The sequence below is a fragment of the Acinonyx jubatus genome, chromosome B2, assembly GCF_027475565.1.
Source record: "Acinonyx jubatus isolate Ajub_Pintada_27869175 chromosome B2, VMU_Ajub_asm_v1.0, whole genome shotgun sequence".
In the NCBI taxonomy this organism is placed as follows: Eukaryota; Metazoa; Chordata; class Mammalia; order Carnivora; family Felidae; genus Acinonyx; species Acinonyx jubatus.
The window spans coordinates 66,133,609-66,156,419 of record NC_069385.1 but is presented as its reverse complement, the minus strand read 5'-3'; the positions used below and the strand labels follow the sequence as shown (position 1 = coordinate 66,156,419).

The following is a 22,811-nucleotide window of genomic DNA, read 5'->3' as shown; positions in this document are numbered from 1 at the left end:
TTATTTCTGCATGTAAATTGCCTGCCTTCTTATCTATCTCTTCTTTCGAGGACTCCTATAATATGAACGTTATTTTGTTTGGTGGAGTCACTGAGTTCCCTAAGTCCTTTCTGATTTTCTATATATTTTTTGTCTCTTTCACTCAGCTTGATAACTTTCCATTACTCTGTATTCTATGTCACTAATTCATTCCTCTGTGTCTTCCAGCTGCTGTTTATTCTATCAAGGTATGTTTCTCATTTCATTTGTTATTTCTTATCTCTGTATTAAGTGCATCACTCATGTCTTCCACTCTTTTCTCAAATCCAGTGAGTATCCTTATGCTTATTGCTTTAAATTCTCCATCAGACATGTTACTTACATCTTTTCACTTAGATGTCTGGCCATGTCTTTGTCCTCTTCTTTCATCTGGGAAAATTTCCTACGTCTTCTCATTTTATTTAAGTCTCTGTGCCTGTTTCTCTGTGTGCCTGATTTTCCTAAGTCAGCTATATCCCCTCTTCTTGAGGGTAATGGCTTTACGAAGAAGAGGTCCTGTAGTGCCCTGCCATATAGTGTCTTCTGTTACCCAGGGCCTGGTGCTTCTGGGAGTGTCTCCAATGCGTGCTGTGTGTGCTCTCCTGTTCTGTCCTGGCCAATTTGTCCTTCAGGCCAGTCATTTGCAGAGACTGTCTTTATTGTGCACAATGTTTGGTCCCTGGTCTGAATGTGGTGCATTTTACCTGGGTGTGTTCTGGTCTGCTTCTGAAATGAGACCTGTCTCCACTGCCACTGGAACTAAGGCTCTACAAAACTCCCAACTGAGGAGACACTGTGTAAGCAGGAATTTGGACCAGTCTGAAGGAGGGTGCCTGACAAGCTGGGACTGAGGCAAGGGATGCTGAGAAGGGTGGTTCCACTGGAGTGCTGAGTGGGAGGTGGGGTAGGGGGATCTTGGTATAAGCAAGTTAGGTAGCTAGTGTTGGTGCTATGCTAGTTCTTGCAGGTGGCCTTGTGTTTATGCTGAGGAGCAGGGGAGGGAAATTATGCTGGTCATTTCTTTTATTATGAGAAGGGTCTTTCTGTGAATACTGCCTCTTTGTGACTTGCTCTGAGTTAAGCAAATAACCTCCCCACTGTGTGCTCCAGGGTATTTTCAGATTACTCTTTCCGCACTGTTTGTCTAAGGGTTGTTTTCCTGTGTTTTCTCCAAGAACAGTCCAGTGCCCTCCAGACTCTATCCCAGCCTCACCTGCTGACCTTTGAAACTCCAGGCTTTAAGCTCTGCTAGTTGTAAGAACTACAAAAAGTGGCCCTTATCTAAGCAATTTCTAAGCCAATTGTTATGGGGATTTCTTTTTCTTAGGTGCTCCCCTGTGTCTTACTTTGTCTCTGGCCCTTCTGCCTGACTGCAGCTCTCTCCTTACCACAGTGTCCACTATCTGTTTCTCTCCCAAACCTCATCCCTGCATTTTGTACCTTCTTTGATGTGGTCTCTTCTCTCCCTTTTATTGTGGAGTTTATTTTACCCATCTTTAGGTCAATTTTTGGGGTATGTAGGATGATTTGATAGTTATCTGGTTTTATTCATGTGGTGAGGTAAGCATAAGGTCCTCTCACTCTACCATCATCTTCTGACCCCTGTTTTATTTTATTTTATTTTTCTTCAGTTTCTCAAACCTGTCAAACGTTTTGCTGCCTCTGGGCCTTTGTGTAGTCCATTCCTTCTTTTTGATTGCTCTTCCAGATTTAATACTCCTCCTCCCCAACCACCCGTGTTCATCCTCAGAAGATAACTTTTCAACCTCAAAGCTAAGTTTCATGTACAGTTTTTTTTTCATTCCATTGTATGCTTTTGTCTCTTAGAACTTACCACAAGGTGCAATGATGTGTCTATGTATTTTGTGTTTATATGCCTTGTTAGCCATGTGTTCCACGATGTTGAAAAGCTCTCACTGCTTCACCACTTTAGCCCTGAGACATACATAATAAACATTCAATAAACATTTTATGACAAAAAAATGGCTACATAGTAAAATTTAAGTGATTGGGTATGTGGGTATTCAATGGAAATCTCTTTCAATGTTTTTGTATGTACGCAAATGTTCATAATAAAATAGAAAAAGAACAAAACATATTAAGTACTTAAATGAGCACTAATAGCTGAGAACCAGTAGTGTATTCATCACAATTTTGAAGTATATATTCCTATGAATATATTCAAGGATCAGAAAAAGTCAATAATGCTACAATCTTCTGATTTTCTTGACAAAATATTACAAAAGATGCCTATGCCTGCATCCCTGTTTCTTTTCATATCTTGTAGACTAGAATCAGGAAACCTTATATGGAAAGTCATTAATAAGGCCTATTGTATAATGGACTATTGGTCCATGTAAAGAGATCATATTTTAGAAAGATGTACAGACTAGACATGTCCAAATGAAATGTAATGCAAGGCACATGTGTAATTTTATATTTTCTAGTAGCCACATTTAAAAGAATAAAAATTAGCAGGTTAATTAATTTTAATAGTCTTTTATTTAATAAAATATGTCAATATATAATATTTCAACATGCAATCAATATAAAAATTATAAATGAGTTATTTTTTAATACAGAGTCTTCAAAAACACAGTATGTGTTTTACAGTATATCTCAGTTCAGGCTCAAGTGCAACAATAAGCACAGGAAGCTAGTGGCCACTCTATTGGACAGCACAGGTATAGATAGATAATAGGCTTAGTGCATTTAGATTAAAAGATGTCTCATATTTGTATAATGGCTAGTAACCATCAATGTATTCAAGATTCTCCAATTAGAATAGACATTCAATAATACTAGTAGCTAAAGCATTTATTGAATGCAGTTAAATTAAATGAATTCTTTGAAGAACAATACAGGGTCCCAGACTCAGGAGTCATTAGGCACCACAAAATCAGAGGCTTTATACAAACACTGTAAATTCTAAGAGCTAAGCATTCTGAACAATATCTAACATCACTGTTTATCCACACTCTTTCTTGTGAATGCCAAAAATTGAATATCTATGCTCAAAAAACACTTTTACTATCAGTTCTAAAAGTTAGACCTGGAACTATCCAAAATGATTTGATTTATTAGGTTTATGCTTTCTGGTGCAATAAGAAATTTATAGTAAATTTAACATTTTATAGACTCCTAAAAAGCCTCTTCAGGGTTTGATTTTATTGCCGGCTAGCTTGGCCTTGCCAAGGGCTCATGTTTATTTGCTTTTTGTTTTCTCCCCTACCATATAGTCTGACAAACTAGAAACTAAGAGTATGAGACCCACATTTTCCCAAATAGGGATGACAAAGAATTCTCAATTTCACTTCCTATAGCTTGTAATGTGTCACCATTTGCATTGTGTAAATGAGGAAATGGTTCATTATTCTTGATTTCGCAAAAACATCATTCATACAATGCAGGCTTATAATTAAGAATATAGAGTTTATTGGTGGGGAAGTGAAAGACTAGCATGAAATCTAGAAACAAATTTTAATTTAACATGACAGTCTCTATTTTTTTAAAGATAGACACAACTGCCCTCAGCAGTTTATCTCTGGTTAAGTTTAGTTCGAACTGATCTCTGATCATGCCATTGGTGAGAAATGCAAAAGTAAAAGGGAAAGAGCATACGCGTGTGTGTGTGTGTGTGCGCGCGCGCGCGTGTGTGTGTGGGTGTGTGTGTGTGTGCGTTTAAAGAGATGACAAGAATATGAAGCGTGGTATATGATTAGGAAAGATATTTAAGTAGATTGGTTCCAGATCTTTGAGTCTTGTAGGTCATGGAGAGTGTGTCAGTACAGGTCCCCCAGTACACAAGCACTATGGTGAAATTAGAAGTACAGGTTTGGGAGAGAGAATAGCTGTGAAAGATAGTGGGGGATAAAGTAGGATTGGATATAGGATGAGGTAGAATGAGAGAAGTGGAAGGTGATTTTTTATATTTTTATAAGAACAACTGGATTAATGATGGTGCCATTTGATGAGCAGAGAAAGTAGTAGGTTTGGGAGGGAGAAAAAAATACTATTGTGATGTAAAGAGTAAGGTACCATTTAGGTATCCATGTGGAGACACTGAATAGACAATTTGATAGAGGAATTTGAATCTCAGTGTGGTCTCAGCTGGATATAATTATTTTAAAAGTCATAGCTTAACAATTACAATTAAAATCACAATGTTGTACAGAATCAATCAAGAGGTAAGTATAGATGAACAATTAATTATTGAAATAATATTCAGAGTCTTACATACAGATAATCATCTAGAAAATGAAGTTAAAAAAGAAGCGACCAGTGAGGTAAAAGAGAAACTAGTGAAATGTGGCATTTAAAAAACCAAGTGTATTAGTAAGTTTTCTCCAGAAAACCAGAATCAATAGGACATATATGAATAGATATAAGAGGACCTGTGATGTCTGAGGTTAGAAATCAGATGCCCAGTTTAAGAAGAGAGAGAATTTTCCCTTCCTCCACCTTTATAGTCAGTCTAGTTGAATCTTCAGTGGATTGGATAATGAGTACCCACATTGCTGAGGGAGGATTTTCTTTACTTAGTTTACTGATTCAAATGCTAATCTCTTCTAGAAACACCCTTACAAACACACCCATAAATAATGTTTTACCAACAATCTGGGCATCTGTTAACCCAGTCAAACTGGCACATAAAATTAACCATCAAACCAAATGAAATATATGTTTTAAGAGGAAGTAATGAGCAAAGACAAGTACTATGAGAGGCTTTTGAGAAGCCTCTGTTTCTCAGACTTAGTGAAACAATTTCTTTTAGGACTACCTTCCAAACTCAGTTATTTTTAAAGTTTTGGGAAATAAATTTGGATTTTCACCTTTGAGCCTGCATTTTTATATACACAAAAGCACTTTAAGTTACTCTGGGGAAAAAAAACCATTGTATCCATTAGGTTATCAACCTAAGACCACAGAAACAAAATCTCTGTGTCCTCCTATGTAATTCTTCCCTTTCTCTCTTCTGGACTCTGGATATGAAAGAAATTATTAAAAATATACCTGTTCCTGAGAAAAACTATACTACTCTATTTAGAAGATAGGAAATGCCACCATAAACCATGTTTTTGACTATTTAAAGAAACATTTTTTCTATCCTTTTTGTCTCATTTGATGCCAAAAGGATGTTCGAATGAATTTATGACTGAGCACAGGCATATCTCCTGGTTGAGCAGTCTTTTATAAGTACAGTACTCCTTTACTTTGTGCCTTACAAATTATAAGAGAGACTCAGGGAGTCTAGGTTTTGAAGTGGACTAGTGCTCCATTTTCAGTGACAACTGATTTCCACTGTTTTGCTGTCCTTTGTCTCAATTATGATTGAACTGGAATGCCATTTCAGTTCCATAATCCGAGAACTGCTGCAAATCAAAGAACCTTAACTTTAGGTATTAGCAAATATTTTATGATTTTGATATGCCTCCATTATGTAATTTTTTTTTTATCAGCATACTTTAATCACCTGTAAGGAGAGCCCTCCCAGAGAAAAATCATAGTCATTTTCTCTTGCCACTGTTGTAGGGTTCCCTTTCCTTTCATTGTTCCTCGCTATTAATTCCTAGTGTTTCAGAGACCTTTTCTTTAGGCAAACCCTTCTATGAAACTATATGTGAGTGACAACTCACATGTAAGTCATGCTTATCTATTAGCATATTATTTTTAATGTGAAAATTATGCATTAGCTCAAAAACAATTCTATGGGTACAAAAGCATCTTGATTTTTTTTAAGGAAAGTTACCCTTCCAAAATTCCAAGATACTTTATTTATCTGGGCAAGAAGTAGTGATTTTTTTCACATCAATCACGTATATTAGAGCAGTGCAACTTGTGTGTGTGTGTGTGTGTGTGTGTGTGTGTGTGTGTGTGTGTGTGATTTCCCATGGAGCTCAGTAATTCACAGAAATAGTGCTCAAGTGGAGTAAAGTTGGAGTTGACCGTCAAAGACAGAGTTCTTTCTACATACACACTCTGCCAAAATTGAGAGTCAGAAATCAATTAAAAGATTTTTATAATTTGTTGCCAATGACATAAAGAAAGCTTGTTAAGGGCATCTGGGTGGCTCAGTCGGTTAAGTGTCCAACTCTTGATTTCAGCGCAGGTCTGATCTCACAGTTCCTGAGTTCGAGCCCCGCATCAGGCTATGTGCTGACAGCGTGCAGCCTGCTTGGAATTCTCTCTTTCTCTCTCTCTGACCCTCCCTTGCTCATGCTCTTTCTCTGTCTCAAAATAAACAAATAAACTTTAAAAAGGGAGCTTGTTCAATGGCTTATTTAATATGCAATAAAACCTCTCAGATTCTGCGGTTTTGAAAATGTCTAAGGCTCTTTACTTCGTTCTCAAAGAAGACTAATTTTAACCATTGAACATAAAAATATATGAAATATTTTTTAATGTTTATTTCTGAGAGACGGGGGTTAGAGGGGCAGAGAGAGGGAGACAGAGAATCCCAAGCAGGCTCACGTTATCAGTGCAAAGCCTGACTCAGGGCTCAAACTCACAAACTATGATATCATGACCTGAGCCAAAATCAAGAGTTGGACGCTTAACCAACTGAGTCACCCATGTGCCCCAAAATATTTTTAAAATATATTATTATCGAGTATTTTTCACACAGTTACAAACGTATACCCAACTCGGATCATGTTGCCCAGCACATGCACAGTGAGAGGTGCCTGCATCCAGCTGAAGGGAAGAGAACATTGGGTTTTAGAGGATGTCTCAACAGGGGGTATCACAGAAAACTGCGAGGCAGGTAGTGCATAAAGGGGACCTTGAAAAACTCAGACAGTTACCCATGAAAGAATCAGCATTTGAACTCTTAGCCTACAAAGAGCATCTTTGCTCTTCAGTGTTGTCCGGAAAAACCTCAAGAAAGTTACAACTACACTCTGGTACTTTTGCAGGGCTTATCCAGCTTCCCCCCCACCCTTCAGCATAATACACAAGAGGGAGTGGACCTTGACGATAGAAAAGAGGACAATTATCTCAGAGCCAGACCATGCCTCTCCTTTATACCCTGTAGTCCAGAATTCCAGCTCAAGTCTGCTGTGAGGGTATGAGAGGCAATGAAGTTTAAAATACACTTTTAAGTGGAAGCTGTGCACTGAATTTAATAATAGAAAGTGACTGGAAATTTATTGGATTTTTGCAGAATATAATTGGGGAGGCAACAGAAAATTTAAAAGAGCATTTATTGATCTATTTAATCAGTGCATATTTATTCAGCACCTACCACGTAGCAGATATTGCTATAGTTGTTGAGGATACATCTGTGAACAACAGCACAGATAAAACACCTGCCCCCATGGAACATAAATGTAAATTCTATTGAGAGCCTCTTTAAGACAGAAGAAAAATAAAACCAATTCCTATTTCAACTTCACTGAGTTGACATACATTATTAAACGTGTTAAAACCAGTATCAAAAAATCTCACATTACAGATTTGAAATAAAAATTTAAGCTGTTTTTCTCCCAGAGTTTGTAATTCATTGCTTCAAGTCAACTTTCACATGGCACTGGCTTCTTGGAATTGCTAATTTTCCTACATTGACCTTGCTTGTACCTGAAGAGGCCATCAGAAAATGGGTGGAAGAGCAGCATTTCCAGTGTGTCTCCTGCCCCTAGTTTATTAGGGGTTTAAAGATAATTTTAAGTTTTAAATAGTGACTTTTTTTTCTGGCTATGTCAATAAAGCATTTAGTATTATTACATCTCTCATGAAAACTTAGTGAAATCCACCTGTGAAATAACAAGTCCAATGTTCTTTTTGAGACTTAATTTTCAGAGATAGTACATTCCTTTGCTTTTGTATCCACATCTTGGTTCCCACTTGGTTGTGTTTGCATACACCTTGGGCTTATCCAACTGTGGTAAGATATTGGCTAGTATTCTTTTTTGTTGTGTTGTGTTGTGTTGTGTTGTTTTGTGTTTCTTTCCCGAGTCACTTTGTCTAAATGAAAGTATTTGGTTGTTCCTATATCTTTAATTGGTCTCTGAACCACTTCTATCCATTTTTGGGCATGATGTCATGCTGGTACATCAGTCTTTTTTTCCCGCCTCAAAAATTTTCTCTTTTTATTCTCTTACTGTTTACAGTCTAAAATTGGTTGACTTTCCAACATTGCAAAACCATGAATTTCTTGAATCTCTCTGAAACCTTATAATCTTGCTTGCAGACCGGCAGATTCTTTCTGAGCTCTTCTCTTTCTCACCCAAGAGAGATCAGTGCAAACATATACCCAGTTATAATGTTTTGTGCCTTCTTTTCCTCATCCTACAATTTTACTTTGTACATTATCTGTTTCCAAGTACTTCAGATGACACTTTACTATTTTTTTTTACCATTGCATAATGTTGATTGCCATCTTTCAAGCATACTAGTGTCTCCGCTGTCCATTCTTTGGCTTCTAAGCCAATGCATACAGTTCTTTTTTTTTTTTTTTTTGAGAAATATTCTTCTACCATAATGAATGCCAAAAAGAGGATAAAAGACACTTATATTTAATTTACATCTAAAAGAGCTAAGGAGAGGCTTATTGGGGAAGAAAGTAAAAGTCCCATAGGCTGGGAACAGAGGAAGGAAAATTTGAATGGGAAAAACAGGCTATACATAATAGACTGGGATAAAATTTAGTCCAAACCTATGAAGAATATAAGAAAAAGTGCTAAGAGGTTAGGTATTGCTTCACAGTTAATGTGTTTTGAGTGATAGAAGTAAAGAATGCATTTTCTTTTATATTAAAGAGTTGATAGTCAAACTTTGTCATAGATATAAAATATTGAACACTGGACCATAGGTTCATGAGTTTTACATATAAACCACAGTTGTTCTTTTTTCAACTTAAATTATCATAATTTATAGCTATAATAACACTGGCATAATTCTAATACAAAGGTGGTTTATTTTGTTTCATTATAATATGATTAGATGGGTATACAATTTAACATGTAGATTTTAGAAATGATTTTCCCTTCATTACAAGGTGTCTAGAGATTCCAGTGTCTTTTTATGACAAAGATAGTTTTGAAGTTTAAATGGGAATAAGGCAAGAAATAAAACTCAATTATTATATTTTTCTGTCTCCACACAAAAAAGTCAGTACAAAAGCTACAAAGATGGTACTGGTACTCTGTTCCTTTCATACCTATTATTTTGATTCATAGTCACATTAATTTTTTCTACTTTTCTTCAAAACTGAAATGCAGATAGATGGTCCGGAATGAGAGAGGAGGGAACAGCTAAAAGTGATTATTTGTTTCAAGTTTCTGATGCTTGGATTAAAAATGTATAGGGGTTATAGGTCAGATTGAGGAATATATATTACATATCTGTTTCTGAACTTTGAATTTTTACGTTTACCATATTTACCTTTGGACATGTAAAGCAAAAGAATAATGGAAACTAAAATTTGGATCAGTATTTTATGGACTGTTCTTAATATGTTGTATATTTTACTGCATATACACTTAGTTGAAAGATCACAGTACTAAGAGTTAAAAGATCATGGTAACTTTCCTGCTTCTGACACTAACTATAGCTAGAATTCTAAGAAGTTACGTACTTTTCTACATACTAATTTTCATGTCTTAATATAAAGAAACTTCTGATTTTATTAATTTCTGTTCTACTCTAAAACTATATTGTCAAATTTGTATGTAATTAGTTACAGATAAAAAATTATTTTATGTTTTATAATTATTGAATTCTAGGAAATATGAGCTCATTATTATAATCTTTTCCCAGTTAGTAGAGGAAATATTTCCCAGTTAGTAGAGGGAATATTCAAGCACACATTTCCCTGGGTGAGTCAATCAACATCTCTAAGTGTTGTTTACCCAAATTTTCCTATCAGTAAATAGGGATAATAGTATTATGCATATAACCATGCAGACAAAATAATAAAATATGCACTCAAAAACCATAAGGCAAAAATGATGTATCTCTTCTTAAAATATATTAGAAGAAGTAGAGTGGCTGTTCAATGTTTATTTTTTCCAAGTTAAGCATAAATGGAATCATATTTTAAATACAGGAACCACACTTGGAGAATGAGCGTGCCATTTATAAGGTCATAGGATAGCTGTTTTAAATAATCTCTATGCATAATGTGGGGCTCAAACTAGAATAGCTGTTTTAAAAACCAAGGGAAAGTATTAAAATAATTATTACCCTGAAATGCTTACTCTAAGTTGTGTTTTGAGGATATCAAAATACAGCAATGGATACAGATGATCAAAAAACAACTCTTCATAAACAATTTTGCTTTTCCTAATTATTGTTTATATTAATACCCAGAAAATATTAAAAGGATTAAGAACACAATACATTTTTGACAATTTTTATACAAGAAGTAATGGTTGGACATTTTAAGAACACTTGATACCTAACGAATTATCATTCTGAAAGTAGAAAGGTATGTAGATGAATACAAACATATGCATATATGGATATATTTACATGTGGCTAAGTTTTCAAACACAAAAACATATGTTCTTATTGTGTTGATGTTGTTTTTTTAATGTGGTCTGTATGATTTCTGTAAAATGGAGAAAATTATTAACAGTTTTATCTCTCAGGTGTTTGGAAGTTTATTCTAAGTTCTATGATTTCAAAAAGAGTATTGAAAACAGAAGCATTATCATTCAGGACATTCTATTTCTCACAAGTATTAAGGTATTTTAAGGTTTATAGATTTTTTAAGACAAGCAATTTTTTGTTCTTCTTTTGTTAACAAGCATGAATTTTATGCTGAAACATGACCCCACTTGAACAAAGCTTATAAACTCTTTCCAATGCTCATTAAACCCTAAAGAGCTCTAATCACCATTTTGTGGGTTTGAACTCCTTTTCTGGTTAATGTCTTTACAATTATTGTTTTGCCCATATGTCATTTTAGAATAGTAGGTAATTTTTCTCTCACATTCTGACTCTTGTCTTCAGTGTGATGTGTGTACCAGATAAAGTGAGATAAGGTGAGATCTTGCTTTATTTGCCTCTTAACTGTATATGGTGTATGTATTTCACTTGGCATCATGTCTGGGAAAATCGATTAAGTTTCAATTCAGAAAAGAAGCCAGAAATCTCTTCAAGTTAAATCAGTGAGAATTGCTGTAATCAAATTTTACCCTGTTCTTTAAACAATTATGGTTTTATAAAACATTTCTGCAAAGAACTGTACACTGATGGATGTTTGAGAACAACTTTAAAGTACTAAGTTTAAGTTAAAATGATTTTTCAATTAGGGAATGTTTGAAAACTTGGCATATGAAAACAGATGCACGAGAATCTAAATTTAATGTTATCTTTTTACAAACCTTGAGCTTGTAAACTTTTGCAACTATAGATAATGATGATTCTTAATTTGGAAAATAAATATGCATGTATCACACCAAAACTTTCTAAATTATGTAAAAATTATAACTCTAAGGTACAGTATAAGAACTAAAATTGCAGAAGTATTTCAAACTGACACATCTTTCTACTATGTTTAATTTTATCTACAATAAAGGAAGATAACTTCATCTTTACTGCCAATTAAATGTATATTATTTTTCTTACTCTATTTTATTTTATTCTGAATGAATGGCCTTTCAAGTGTTTCGTGTATATTTCACTAAATGGACTTATTAAATACTTAAATATATTATAAGAAGCAGATACACTTTTGCACTGTAAGATTACCGAAGGAATGTTCAAAGAGGTATATTATACACTATCATCAGTGTAAGAAAACAGTGAGGTGTAAATAAATAAGAAATGGATTATATTATGGCAAAAGGATTGGTTTGCAGTGAAGACAAAGTCAAAGCATATTAAAATGGCTATTCAGTGTTGGAATTTAAGCAAGATCCATTTCATTTTATACCAGGGAGTCTAGTCTAATCTTTCTCAGAGTCCCCCTGAACAAGTTGAGATAATGGCAGTCTCATGCTTCTTGGCTTATCTTCCCATAAACCCTTCTGTCGAACTTAGAATATTGATTGTCTCCAAACATTTGCCAACCCATTTGGTAACCACCTTCTTTTCCACAAATATTGCTAGAGTGCTCAATTATCAGCTGTTAAATATCTGAACAATATCCTTTGTCTGGCCAGCTGCTAAAATGTCCAGTTGCTGAGCTTATTTCGTCTCAAATACATAGGAGGCCTGCCAACAGCATCATATCTCAGCACACTTCAACCAGTCCTGATACCATCTTTTCAGTGGCCAGCTGTTGCATTTATAGTTAAATTGTTGCCAAACTAAAGGCCACAAAAAACAATGCCTTGTCTTTTGGGGGGAACTTTTATCTTGTCCATGCTTCATCATCAATGTCATGTTGCTCTGAGCTATCGCCAGCCTCCTACAGATCTCCAGAATGCTTTTGGAACTTATTTTGTATTCATCATAGCTGGCGAATAATTGAAGCAATCCACCTGCTCTAGGGCTTGTCTGTCAACTTTGATCTGGTTGCGGCATGAGTGACACTTGCTTATTGTTGTAAATTTGGCTACTGGTTTTTCAGGCAAAGTGAGCAATGTGCTTTATGATAGATCTCTGTAGGTCCTTTTCCTCTTGAAAAGCACAACTAAGTGTTATTCATAACTGCATTTCTAGTTTATCCATAAACACTTAATTTTAAATTGAAAAGGAATTGAATCCTGCTTATAAGTAAATAATGGCTAAGTGTATAAAAACATTTGTTATGTAAAATGTATAAAGGAGAGAATTATCTATATCCCTTACATAAAATAACTACTTTAAATATTAAGTGTTATTTCTAGTCTTTTATTCTGGAAGTTACAAATGGATTGTATATGAATTTGGTGGCTATCTCTTACTTCAAATGCAGATTTGGAATGTTACCATTTTGGCAAATTGATATATTTTTTATGAGAAATATATAATAGTTGAGAAATTAGCAATAACACTGAAAATAAAAAAACAAAACCAATAAATAATTATTAATATTTTTGTGATAAATAGGTCCATGTTTTTCTATTTATGTATGTTTTATGTATATTTATCATAGTTTTAAAAATTGAGATAACTCTATACATATTTGTTTTTCTTAATATATGATGGTAACAAATAGATAATATAAATAATAAAAACTAACCATTTCCCCTTCTCTTTAATAAGATACTTCACGGAAAAAAATTAATATTTACTGCTACCTTTCCACAGTATTTCTGTTTTTTTAAACCAATACAAGAATGTGTAAATGCTATTCAGTATTTTTACTTATAAATACCATATTATATACATTATTTTCATTTACCACATGTATCATTTTGTTCAAGTTATTTTCTCATATATGATGTTAATAAATATCTCCCCATATGAGTAATACATTTGGAGGCTTAATTTTAATGGAATATAAAGTTTTATCTTCATTGATGATCTTTCTTTGATTATTAAACTGTTATTTGAAATTAAGAGCATTTATAATTTTTATTTTATAAACACAGTGATAATAACCAATATGATGCAAAGTGATAAAAGTAGGTATCCTCTAGAATTGAAATTAATGATAAAAGAGTATAAAGTTTAAAAATAATCTTGATTAATATGGTCTCTTGCTTAACAGAAAGAAAATTTAGTCTTCAACAGTTTTAAATATAACATGTCCATTTTGATATAGATTCTGATACCATTTTTATGTTGTATATAAATGTATATTTTTCTTTCAGAGATTATCATTATTTTTATAACTATTATTTTAAAATGCCTATGTGCAATCATTTTTTAAAATATTTTATAGTTACATGCAAAAAGTCAGAAAAAGTGGTTGAGAAAAGTAATACTAACTGCATTTATAAGTGCATATGTAATTTATATATCTAATTTTAACTAGACATAGATGTAAATATCATTGGAGACATTAATGCAAATGTATACACATATGTTTATCTAATTTGCCACTTTTTGTAAAAGTGGAATTATACTCTGAAACCTATTTTATTATTAAATAGAGAACAGTAATCAGTAACACATTAATCCAATCAATAAAATGGTATTATGAAAATTAATTGAACTTTTAATATTTATATTCATAAAGCATATTCACATGCTTTATATTCATATTCATATGTACAAAATCAATTACAACTAGATTAAATATTTAAATATAAATAAGCCAAAATGTTAAAATAATTAAAAGCAAATAATTTTATGACTTTGGCAGATTATATTTTCTTAAAATACATAATGTAAAAAAACAAATTAGTAAAGGAATATAATGGTATATGCAGCTACAGAAAAATTTGAAGTTTAGATATGCTTACAAATCCCACTTGGAAACATAAAACAAATGAGTCATTGGAAAGCTATGGAAAATGCATATTTATTTATTGCTATGGGAATACAAATTATTATAACCAGTTTGTGTACACTTTGACAGGATCTGATACAATTTGTAAGGCACATACTCTAAGGCCTACTTAGGAATGCTACTAATTCTAAGAATTCTACTGTGAGCATCTATATTAGAAAAGCAGTCATATATATGCCTATATAGTTATATATAGAATGGCTAGCATTTTGTATGACCAAATGGTAGAAATCAGTACCATAAAAAAACATGAATTATAAGATGAAGTATTAGTTTTCCTTTGTCATGAAGAGGGACACCTCCATCTTTATGTAGATCTAACCAAGGAAAGATGTATACAAATATTATCTATTGAAGGTGTGCAATTGAGAGACATGTTATTTAATTTAATAATGCTTATTTATCCTTTTAATGCATTTCTTCTACAATATCACTGCAACTTACCTGTTTCACTCCACTGAGGAAAAGCAATTTAAGTAGTAGCAGATATTATCTGTGTGAAAAACAATAAATGTGCTTTGCCTGTGAACCTTTAAAAAAAATAAGTGAATGTCTTTTTAGGGCAGTTGCATTATCCAGAATTTAAAATCTACCTTTCTCTACACTTTGGAAAAGGAAGGGAAATTATAGCACTTTGTGGCTGGGGTTTCTCCACGTTAATGGGATAAATATTGATTTCCACAACTTCATAAAGTGGGATTCTCAAATATTATGCTATAAAACTTTGACTATTTATTTTGTTCATTTTGCACAAAAAGTTATATGTCTATTCACATATTTTCATGTTTTGTTTTTCCCTAAGTGTAATAATAATGTCTCAGGTTTTATCCTAAGGGTTAAGGAATCTTTTTCCTGTTAATTTTAGATATTCTAAAAGACTGGTTTTGTGAAGAGCATATATGCAAGCACTTATAGAATTTGTTTATTACCTCTGCACATTGATACATGGCTTTCTATGTTCTAATTTGTAGTCTCATTTTAAGCATATTGTATTTTTTTCTACTTGTTCTTTAGTGTACTTTTTAAAAGTGTAATCTCTCTATGCATTTAAGAAAATGAAATCAATTATGATTAACTTGTTTAAAATTGTTCTTTTTTATTTTTTTTAAAGACCTTGGCATGTGTATAACCTTGGTTTGCAAGGATAATTTGTTCCAGAAATATGCTTGTAATCCAAAGCACTTGTATATCAAAGCGGATTTCCCCATAAGAAATAATGGAAACTCAGACGATTCATTCCATGACCCAAAAATATTCATATCAAAATGGCTACAATACTGTAATGTAATACAAAATAATAAAGAAAATACAAAATATGAAGAAAAATAAACAAATTAACCTGCACTTACCTTTGAAAACCTTTAGGGCTGATGTGAGGAGACAGGAGAGAGGAGGGTTATTGTGTAGGATGACTTCCACTATCACTAACAGATGTTGACTACAGTATTAATAAACTGTTGTCATATCCCACATTTAATGTAACTGGCAATAAGGCAGCAGAGGAAATGGTCTATATCTGCAGGCAGTGTGATCTAAAATGAAGCAAAGCATTCCTCAGCTTACCCTTGTATGGAAAAGCAAAGAACCGTCCATAGGTGCTTTAAAGTGACAAAAAATACACTGGTGTCAGTTGTGGGCACCTTCCAACATTCTCAAAAATCATTGATTTCTGCCCAACACTTTGACCTAAGACCGAACATCTGAATATGGGAGACGATCACCCATAATCCTGCAGCAAGAGAAAGAGAGAACCATTGGCTTAGTTGTGACCATGTGACATCTGGCATCATGTACTATTCGTATTGCCAAGCCATCACGAGTTTATCAAGTTAAAATTTATTAGAAATGTTTGCTCATCTTGCAGAATACTCACAGAACAAGTTACTCCCAACCCAAGGTTGTACCGGATTTCTTTGGTGTGTGAATGATTATATGAGAATTTTCTCAGTATTTTAAAAACTTTGGTGGATTTCCTCTCCAAGCAGTATTTTGGAGGCAATAAAATTTAAGTCAGATATTGAGTGTGAGCCCTTGACCTCATTTGGAGAGCTATTGTATAACCTTAAATAATTAACCTATCTACTTTTATTTTCTGTCATGAAGCTAAAAAAATACTAATAACCTCAAAGAAATGTAGTGAATATTGATAGAATAGTGTTTGAAAGACATTTTGAGGTATTTGGTGTAAACAGAAAATATTCTTATTTCTGAAATGAAATGTGGTTTGTAAGATGTAATTTGAATATTCTCTGACAGGATATATAAGAGGATCTATAATACTACCTTACATTAATACAAATATTTAAATTTTCCAAGTGCTTTTATATATATATTTTTATAGCTTTACTTTTTGTTATTCAGTGGTTGTTCTTTGAAAAAAAAATGAAAAAAATACAGAAAACCCTAATAATGCCATAGTGACTGTGTCAGTGGTTATAATGGGAAATGATAACCATTGATGCAGTCACATTTGTGTATTTTTAAGACATTTTCCTAATTATTCCAAATTGAATGTCTTAAAAATATACTTCTTACTTGAAAATATTTCATTACATTAAGAAATATTTATAAACAAAATGTAATAACTAATTGCAGATTGAGATCTTTCAACCATCTGTAAAGCAAAAAAGAAAGAAAGTGAGGCAGGAGTGAAGGTAAGAGGAAGAGAGAGGGAGAGACAGTGAGAAAGAGAGGACTAGAGGAGAGGAAGGAAGGGAGGGGGCGGGAGAGGAGAGGAGAGAGGGAAGAAGAGAGAGAGAAAGGGAGGGAGGGAGAGAGAGGGAAGGAAAAAAGGAAGGAAGGAAGGAAGGGAGGGAGGGAGGGGGGGAGGAAGGAAGGAAGGAAGGAAGGAAGGAAGGAAGGAAGGAAGGAAGGAAAGATATTTTTAAAGCACCCAGGAATTGACAACACTATTTAGAAAAGGTGTCTTCTATAGCATAACTGATTTAATATGGAGCATTTGGAATTAGACACTGTTCTCAAGCTACTGAAGGCATTAGTGACTCCTTTTTGAGTTTATAGCACAGAGTATGAATGATTGTCTAAGTCCACCCCTCAAAGCATCAAGTTACAATGCTCTAAAGCCATTTAGCATATTCTTATTGACTTACAGACCATGGAAATAATGACAGAAAGAAAGAGATTTGAATACATTTATTGTGGCTCTCCACAGTGGTCTGATAACTTGACTATCAAGCAGGGCTTTGGGGCCTGTTAGTGGCAAAGCTGTGGAAAAAAAGCAAAGTCACTTTATCTTAAGCTACCGGAAAGTTTAATAGTGTTGGACTACTAGTGCGTTAACTCATCTCTACCACAAATTTTCAGTCTACTAAACAAGAAGAAGATGGTGTGGATTCACGTTAGATCAAAATAATAAATCCAAGCGATTCTTTTCTACTTTTCAGTGGCTCTTGGGAGGTTTTTTGCACAGAGAATTCCTAAGAAGCTGCACACCAAGTAAGGTTGTTAATAAAAAAGTGAGTTTTATGGTCAGCTAAAATTGAATATTAAGTAATTTTGTCTTTAAAATACTAATGACAAATGTTCCATGGTAAAGCTAATAATATAAATAGCAACTTTAATAGATATCACATTTATGGGGTCGTCATACAGATATTGTACAAAATGCCTTATATACATTTTCTCATGTCTTTCATACAACACTATGATGTAGATTTAGTCATTATCTTCCTCCACAGATTGTAAAACTCAGCCATAAAAAGGTTAAGTACCTTAAAGAACAGATCCAGTAAGCACTAGATCTAGGATTTCAACCCAGAGAATTTAATTCTATTCTTTGAAATACTAATCTCCAAATCTCCTTAATTTAAATTAAATGCACCAGAGATTGATGCAGAGATATTACATTGGACATTATCATGAGGAAGGATTGCATTTTAGAAATGTCCTTTGTGATTTTCCTTTCCCTGGGTTCTAATTCATCTCTTTCCTCTTGTCTTCTGCAACTTTATTTTTTTTTCCTAAACGATGGTTATTCTGCTACTTCTCAAACCAGTCCTAGACACAGAAATATTTTATTCTACCATGTTTAGGTTAACTGGATAACTGAGGCAATGGAGTAAAAATGTTTATATTATGTGATGCAATTTTCAATACAAATAAAAAATAAGTTGCCCAAAGAGATTAATATCTTAAAGGAAAAATTAGGCTCGGAGAATGGACATGATGCCACATGTTTTTTTTTTTTTTCCTGGCATTTAGAGGCAGTCCAATAAGTATCACTATATTTGCTGTTCAAGTTGAGATCCAATGGAAACATAGGGGAGACAGAGAGACAGTGATGGATGTATGAATTTTATTACTGAGTGGTAATGAAACAATTTGCTTATATTTGTGATGGTTACAATGGCTTATTCTTACTTCGCTCAAGAATAAGGGTCTTTTACTAACACAGACACTGGCAAAGTTAAAACCTACTGGCCTTGTACCCAGTATAGAGCAGGGCTTACTCCATTGAGCTCATGACTTGGCCGTGGTCATGTAGGACCCAGACGTGGAAGACAGGAGATACCAAAAGAGGGGGAGAAAGGTAAACGGCTGAGCAATAACTTTACTGTCTCTTTTTGAAAAGCTCAATCATATCATTTGCTATTTCCTTGGGAGAATATGGAGTGTGTGTGTGTGTGTGTGTGTGTGTGTGTGTGTGTGTGTGTAATTTGGCAGAGGGTTCCAGTAGGATAGAAGAAAAGGCTAGTAGTGGTACTCTCACATGAAATAACATGAAATGAAGAGAATTAAGAAATTATATTTCCCTGTGTCATTATTTTTTCTATGCTAGAAAATATACAAAATACTCTCATCTTAAAATATTAAAACATATACACAAAAAGAAAATAACTATTTCTGTGATGTTTTATTTCTATATCTCATTTTATTTTAACTGAAAAAAATAATTTGTTTTTGTATATAAACTTAGCCTTTTCTCTTGTTTATTTTTAAATGTCAAATCATTATGTGTGGACTATTATTCATATTGTCTTCTCTCTCTCTCTTTTTTCTGAAACTCTCCCTCACAACACACAAGCACACAAATAGGTCATAACGATCTCTTTATAACATTGCATCTTACTCTCTGGTGCTTTCATTATTGCTGCATTCATACACCATTATTTGGGTTTTATGCTTAAACCCCTTTGCAAGGATATTTGATTTCTTTCTAATTTCCACTCTCATCCTCACCACTTGGAACTGTCATTCTTAAATTTTAAACATCCAGCAGGGTATCACCTTATGGTTAATTTGCTTCTAATATGTATTTTGGCCATTTGGATAACCTCCTCGGGTAGTACTTGTTCAAATCTTGTGCTTATTTTACTTTTACTTGTCTTTAATTTCTCATTGAATTATAGTTCTTTATATAATTCCAGTGTGAACTTTGTGTCTTAGATATTTTCTCTGACTCCATAGCTTTCCTCCACTACCTTACAGTGACATTTAATAGATAACTTTTAAAAATTTTAATGTTGGGTGCCTGGGTGACTCAGTCGGTTAAGCGTCTGACTCTTGATTTCGACTCAGATCATGATCTCACAGTTCGTGAGTTTGAGCTCCACATCAGGTTCTGTGCTGTTAGTGCAGAGTATGCTTGGGATTATTTCTCTCTCTCTCTCTCTGCCCCTCCCCTGCTCATGCTCTCTCTCTCTAAACAAAAAAAAAATGCCAAAAAAAACCCCATAGATATATGTTTCAGTGTTGATGTGTCTACATGTGATTCCATTTTGAAGTAATGACAGTACAGCTTTAAAGGCCAGACAATAGGCTGAGGTTAGTGGAACAGAATTCTGGGCCAGACTATTAGTCTTTCTACTTCCAGACTTCTTATTATTTAAGATAAGCATTCATATTCTATAAGCTACATATATTTGAAATTTTTGTAATTTACATCCAAAATCATCTTGTCAGGCAGATTATTGTGTGGTTTTGAGGAAGAGATCTCCAAAGTTAACACAGAAGCCATACTGCAGTCACAAATTGTATATATGCAAGGGTGCTAAGTGGTGAATATGAGAACTGACATGGTTCCTATGTGGACTGTTAACTAATTACTCTGATTCTAGTTCTTTTTCTCCATCTTGCTTCTAATATAGGTAGACTCCTACCTTGAAACCTCTCTCCAAAGAGTCTTCATTAAAAAGAATTGGCAAAGGATACCTATTTCCACCTTCTCCAAAATGTTCACCTATGGTTTCCTAGACTTTGGTGTATTACTCAAACTATCCCATTATGGTCTTCTAGAATTTTTTTTTTTTTTTGGATCCACTTATAACTACTCCACCTAATCACAGTTTCATTTGGTATCTATCCCTTATGGTATATAGTCATGGTCATTGTAATGAGATTAAGGGATAAAAGGAGGGAAATATGTAAGTGCAGGTAACTACTGTCAAAGAAAAATTGTATTAAGTGGTAAGACTTTATTCAGGACTATTGCAAGAGGGGAGAGAGCTTGAACTCTAAGTCTTCTGAAATAAAAGGTCGTATATACACCAGAGTGAGCTAATGGAAAAGTACTACAGTACATTAGTGAAGCATAAGTCAATGTGATGAGGCCACCTGTATTTGCTAATTGCACTTACCTAAGTTAGGCTCCTACCCACACAGAAACAGGGAGACAGGGGCCCTATCTTTCTTGATGATTCCATTCAAAGGAATGGTTCCTGGGTCCTTGAGTAGTATATTCCTGGTTATAGAAGATTTACATCACAAAGGAGGAGAGAATTTATAATTGTTAAGTTTCTAAAGTAAATGCTCTAAATAAAGCAAGGTAAGGTGCCTAGATTCAGGAAGAAACTTGTCTGAATTTTTATCAAAGTAGAACTTTAAAGTCATCAAGATCACTGTGTTGATGAGAATTTCAGAATTTCTAAAACCTCCCCACTGATTCTTATGCATGGCTGGATTAGGTACAACAAGACAACTATGATCTTTTATAACAGTTTAATTCAAACTCATGACTAAGGTAATCTCAAATTAGGTTGCTTCTCTAACTACGTTGCCAAGCATACACTTTATTCTCTCTTTATAGAAGAAGTTCACTTTGCTTTTACACCCACCCACAAATAATTCTAATTGTTTTTAACATACGATTGTATTACTTTATATTTGGTGTTAATTATATTACAGATTAAATTAATACCAGAAATATATTATTTTAATTATAAAAATCAATAACACATAGTCACACCAAGAAAACTGTCATGGTATTTTCAATATGTGAGGACAAAGCTAATCAGGCCTCTGTTAATGTAAAATTAAGACATTTTGTCATGGTTGAGACATTAATTTGGGGCTCCTAAGCAAATAAGTAGGGAGAAGAGCTTTTCATTTTTTGAAATATTATAGTAGTGATCCCTCAGAATGTCTAATGCCTTTCCATTTCCCCAAAGTTAATGGCCCTCCCAGAGATTACTGGGAGGGAAGGGACTGGGCACTACAACCTAGTGAGAACTGTGCATTAGATGAAATGTAAGTGCTTCTCCCACTCAGGCAGAAGTAGAAGGACACTGGCAACTATTTTACAGTTACCACTTTATGCAAGGGGTCTCTTCTGATCTCTTTCAGTTGAACAGTCTTAAAAAACTGTGCTTTGTAGACCCTTCAGCCTCACCCTCTGCTGCTGCATTACAAAGTGCTGGACAGCACCAGGACTCAGTTTACGGACCCTTTTCCTTGCATCTGACACTTGAGCTAAATTAATGTATATCACCTGCTTTAGCAATGACCTGACTGTTGCCTAAGAGGTTTAATCCAATTTTACAAGGAAGCTTGAGCATCTGTAGTTTTCAGATGGGATTACTAGTCAGATGGCTATGAAATTAACCAATTAACCAATTGGTCCAAGAACTCTGCTATGGATAATTTTTCTGATAAAGTTAACTATGAGGAGACAGGAAAGAGTTTCCATGGTGGGGGTGAGGAAAGAAAAGAGTACAGAGATTGACATACTGGACAAGCCCAGGTAGGGCAATGCCATTGACAGTGAGCAGAGCTGGAAGCTGGCAAACAACATGAACACAGAAAAAGTTAAAACACACAGGGGCACCTGCATGGCTCAGTCAGTTAAGCATCTGACTTTGGCTCAGGTCGTGATCTCACAGTTTCTGGATTTGAGCCCTGCCTTGTGCTCTGTGCTGACAGCTTGAGCCTGCTTCACATTTTGTCTCTGTCTCTCTCTGCCCCTACCCCTCTCTGTCCCTCCTTCTCTCCCTCTCTCTCTCTGTCAAATATAAATAAACATTAAAAGAAGTTACAAACACATGTATGTTTATAAATGACAATTCCCCAGTTGCAGAGATGACCAAAGCAACTCTTTAAGGAAAAGAATTGCAGAAATAGTTTGAATTTCCAAAGGATTCTAGAAACACCCTAAAGTTTTATAAAATCAAGAGGTACAGAACTTTGGGATATTATACATATGACAATATTTTATTCTCTCTTTCTTCAGATG

At 34.1% G+C, this 22,811-nt stretch overlaps 1 long non-coding RNA gene across 1 annotated transcript in view; it reads left to right on the top strand.

Moving 5' to 3' along the window:
* The window catches only part of LOC128315578 (uncharacterized), a 209,753-nt gene that overhangs the window by 101,221 nt on the left and 85,721 nt on the right, over positions 1-22,811 (top strand). The gene's annotated exons all lie outside the window — the stretch shown is intronic.